Raw genomic sequence first — 5,198 nt, 5'->3', positions numbered from 1 at the left:
TCGGACAGTTCGACCTACAAATGTTCATATTGTATGTACTTTCAAAAGACAGTCAATCGGTAAAACAAACGCCAAAGAAAAATAAGAAGATTTCGTAAATGTTAAACACATTTTTATAATTCCCTTGACACAGCATACACTAGCAGAGGCAGATATGTGTCTTGTTGATTTTAAACGAAATTATAGTTTTGGCTGATAATCGTCACAATTATCTTCCACGCATACTCTGTAGAATTACCAAGGAAAGCAAACAGGTAGATAAAGGGATAACAATTCTTTGCTGCTTTTAAATTCCGTTGGATATGCACGTATACGGTTTATTTCGTAGGCTGAAATTGTTGCTCATTGGCAACACTGTAGGTGGGTGGCTTGACCTTGACTGGACTGCTTTCGTGGCGAGAGCTCAAAGTATTTAATATATTCAACATTATCAATGCTCATTGTGTACTGTGGCAGCCCGGTGCCAGACGAGAAAATTCGTCACTTCGCATGACGTTTGGCTTGGCTACAGACTGCTCGTTCTACAATCGCATTGCAGAATGTTCAACTGCCTTCCTAGGTAGCGCTTCGTATGGAACGGAAATATCAACGACGGCTATTCATTTAACTTAATTTCTAATTCACCATACAGCATACAAATATTAAAATAAAGAAAATTTGGTCTGTTATATCACTTTAATAATCCATACATGCTCTAATCATACAGAAATGCTATTCAATTGCATAATGAAGTAACGGAACTTATGAAACAATTTGAGATACATTCTGCATATATTAAACATATCTATTAACCAATTAGTTTTCCACCTTGGTTTTTACTTTGCTTGCTGCAGTCACACTGCTTAGACTGAGGATTGTCTTTGGTGCACGCAAAACTGCAAAATAAATCCGATTGGGCCACACTCTAGAAAATGTAAAAAGGATATTAATTCACACGAATGTAAATGAAGAAGGTTTTCATGCAAGCATACATGTAAACTAATTGTAAACTTTTATACTAATATCATTGCTTTCATATCCAGAACTTCAGAAGTAGGTGACGGGGTTGAGATAGGGTGTTGTTCAAAGGGGAAATTTTTGTCGCTGCTAGATTCTTGTGAGAAAATATGTTTCTAATACAAACACGCCCAATACATACGTGCATATATTCATATATGCACGAGATATATACATACATACACACACACACACATACACCCCTCCCACAAACACACACACAAACTACATAGCCAAAGTCACCGGACACCCAAGTGAACATGACGGGAGTGTAATGGTCTGCGGCTGTTTTTCCTGGTTTGGGCTCAGATCAATATATTTGGTAAATGGCAACATGAACAGTGGTGTTTATGATTACATTCTAGACAATAGCATGCTGTGGCTACTGTTGGGAAAGGGCCATTTTCTGTATTAGCACGAAAATACCCCTGGCGATAATGCAGGATCCATTGCATCGTGGTTTGAGGACAATCAGGTTGTTGTGCCTTTAAATTCCTTGTGTTTTTGGAAATAAGCTTCAACCTATACTTGACAAGAGTTCAGTCCTGGTATTTATGCCTTTATAGTGCATATAGAATAAATTTATATTCAGTACCGTAAAACACACGCTTTGATCGTACATGATGGTTGTGTTTAAATCTGTTAAGTATAGGGCCAACAATGGATGAGTCCCCTTACCGATTTTTTTTTTTTTACAGTCATGTTCAAAACACTAATGTAATTTGTGAAACTCTTGATTCGTTACCAAACGATTAAAAACACATTTTTTAAAAGTATAGTAGAGTCAATAGTCTAGAGGTCAAATAATTTTTATTTTGCTCTATTTCTCCAACCTTCCTGAATATTTCAGACTTTTCATAGTTTCGGGATGAAGGAAAAGTGATTGAAAAACTATTGGACTCACCATTGTTACAAGAGAGACAAGGAGAAGCAGTAAGATGATTGGCCTGCTCGGCATTGTTGACTTTAGATTGGTCTTCTTCCTGGGGAAACCTGAAAGTGAATTTCGTTTAAAATAATTCTGCCTCAAGCACAGTAGAAGTCGAGTACGCATTGTCCTGTTCGCCTCCCGAGTATTTCCTCTGACAGCACCATCTTTAGCCATCTGAAGCCAATATAGCCTAGTACCCAATATGGCCTATTTTCTGCTTGCAAGTAGTTACATGGTTAATTCAACAGATGACGTTAGTATTTCATTTACACTGTCCGAATGACGTGATTGAACCTGTTAGCTGTGTCTATAGTGCAGTATCTTGATGTAAAAAAAAGCGAGATAGCTGGATCTCGTGATTGTGTTCTACGTGATCTAATATTGCATATTCACGTTGTTACTTGCTATATCTTCCAAGTGATAGGTGTTTATGTTTCAAATCCATGTTATGATAGCTCACAATTTGTACTTTACAACAATGTATTTAGCTAAGGTCCTGTTTAAAAATAAGGAAAATCGAACACTATGTAAGGAGGATTCAATATGGCCTAGTAGGGATATATTGTAAAGGGCATGTGCATATGTGACATTTTTTGCTCTTATGTTTACGTAGAATGTCACTAAAGATGATGAAGGATCTTTCATTTGCCCAGACTGTGATGTGTAATCCATTGTATTCTGGTGACAAGTTATGAATCGTCACTTCCTTGATTATTGGTTTGTAAACTATGTTTTCTTTATATACTCTCATTATGTCGTTATGTAAATAAAATGTAAGTGTATCAATAAACTTATCTACCTATAAAATAACATTATGGTACTTTCTTTACAATTTCTGTTGCATTTCTTGATGTAAAAGAACAAAATATACTATTAGGCTATATTGAGTGCATATGTAGCCAATATGGCCTAAGCGTTACCCTTTTTAACAAAATCTTTACCTCACTCATGTTATTATTTGGAAACGACTCCAATTTTCAGTAAACGTCCAGAATATTCCCTCTTCTGAATCTTGCCATTAGTTTTACCTTTCTGACTTGGAACACCATTAGATACAATCGCTAACCTTAGGTAGTCCATACTGGTTTCAGGTACCTTATCTTCCATTATTCTATATACTTAATAGTTTTCAGTGTCAGGAATATAAATTACATGAGCTATTACAAATATTACTTGGAAATTGCAGCCAAAGTTGTTAAGGACGCGTATGGCCTTTGTCTTGCGACAGAAAAATTGAAAATTCATTTACTTTTTGGAAGATTTCCACGATATTTAAAATTCTAAAAATTACATGTAATATATTGAATTCGTTTAGAGAGTTCACTCGAACCGTCGTGTGCTTTACTTTCGCTGTTTACCAGTGGCGTATTCTGAAAATGTGACCTTGTTTGATTTGATTTGAGTTTGTCATTTAGCATCACCTTTCTGCCATTTTTGGCTAATCGCAACGATGATGGTGAAATTGATGAAGCAACACACATTACCAGGCCGGAATCTGAACCCGAGAACCCTAACGTCGTGGTGCGCTGTGATAGTCACTCTACCACGGAGATCCACGACCTGGTTTACCGTTACAATTCTTATTTATATTTATTATATATTAATTAAAATTAATAGAAATATAACACAAATGCAGTCATGCAAGTAATCTGAGGCAATTTGTACATATTTGAGTTTGATTGGTTGTTTTTTCAGATGCTAAACCAGATAAGATGTGAGAATTTCTCACTGCTGTTGTTCAGATATCTGTAATACATTTTTGGTGACACAAAGTTATTTTGTATCACATCTACCAAGAAAGCAGCAAAAGAAAACAATAGATTCTCTTCAGTGCCTGAGAAAAGATTGTTAGAGAAAGACATCGCTCGTGCATACAGACCAAACGTAGGGAACGGCTGTAATGAAAAAAAAAAGTATTTAAATACCAATATGGCTACACGTATCACTCCTGTCAATTTTTTACTGATGCTTATCTCGGGTATAGTCTCGTTTGAATAATAGATTGATTGATTGATTGAAGTGCTTTATTTTACTTCGTTTTTCGTGCAACATTTTGGCCTATTTATGAAGATGAGGATGAGTGATGATATGATGAAATTAATGAGTGGACACTAACAAACAACCATGCCCATGCCAGGATTCGAACCCGAGATCCCTGGCGAAGTAGCGCGATGTACTAACCTCTCCGCCACGGGAGCTGGCTTGTCTGAAGACGTATCAACCCACAAGGTACCCTCTGCCTCCCAAAATTTGCGTAGAGGGACAGATATTATATATATTTACATAAATAAAATATTATTTACGCCAACTTTGCCGCCCCCCAAATAGTTTTAGTTGGCGTTTGTGAACTGAGTAACTTTTTAAAATGAGTAACTATATAACTCAGTTACTTATAAAAAATAACTTTAAGAACACTGATCTGTAAAGTTTAATTTATATCTATGAATACATATACAGGATAATTATAAAGTACCTATTCATTTCATCGAAACATATGAAACAAAGAACGAAACATTTACCATCCTACTAAATATACTCCTAAGAATGTTTTGTTCACTTCGTTACTATCAGTTCCATTGTTGCACGAAACAATCTTGAACAGAGATGAATTCTTTATGTTGCATAATATAGCTGGAGTAATCTTTGCAACAATATCCGAAAAGAGTGTTGATAACTTTAGTTCCCTACGTCAAACAAACAAATTAGATTGATAATCGTTGTGTCCAACTTACACATTTCAATTCTCTTTGGTTGGGAGTGTACTAAATGCAAGGCGAACACAACTAACGTTAATCACCTTTAGGAACTCAAGTCTCAAAGAGTTTAGTTCTAGTGTCTCACGTGTTTCACAAAAAGGGATAGGTATTTTTACATTCTATATAAACAAAGCCAAGTATTAATAATACAAAATACAATATGCTTACCAAAAACTGCTGGTCTATCTTAGGGATGTTCTCTGGAGGAAAATCAAGGGATTATATACAATAAGTCAAGGTCAGTTCACAGGCACTTAGTATTCAGTACACAGGCAACGAGTCTGCTTATCTGAAACACAGGAAACTTTTTGAACATGCAAACCCCAAACGTTTTGCACACATATCACTGAAGATTACAGAATCCACGTGGAAACGTGAAGTAACCTGCAACGACAAAGTATCAGCTGAAGGTAATCAGTTGTTTTTCAAAATTCATATTGGAAATGTCAAGGGTATTTGGATTCTCCAGATAGGAACATTCTGGTACAATCGTAGCGACATAGAACTAGAAATAT

The 5,198-nt window shown here is 35.9% G+C and overlaps 1 long non-coding RNA gene across 1 annotated transcript; it reads right to left on the bottom strand.

Annotated features, from left to right (window-relative positions):
* Positions 1-668: 668 nt before the first annotated feature.
* On the bottom strand, positions 669-4,869 carry LOC146001976 (uncharacterized). Its single transcript, XR_014443644.1, has 3 exons — positions 4,852-4,869; positions 1,901-1,989; positions 669-904 (listed from the first exon to the last, which is right to left on the bottom strand). It is a non-coding gene; the product is annotated as an uncharacterized LOC146001976 (long non-coding RNA).
* Positions 4,870-5,198: the final 329 nt, after the last annotated feature.

This window comes from Lepisma saccharinum, chromosome 18 (assembly GCF_977018435.1).
Source record: "Lepisma saccharinum chromosome 18, izLepSacc3.1, whole genome shotgun sequence".
In the NCBI taxonomy this organism is placed as follows: Eukaryota; Metazoa; Arthropoda; class Insecta; order Zygentoma; family Lepismatidae; genus Lepisma; species Lepisma saccharinum.
The sequence above is the reverse complement of the archived record's forward strand: the minus strand, read 5'-3'. Positions and strand labels throughout refer to the sequence as shown.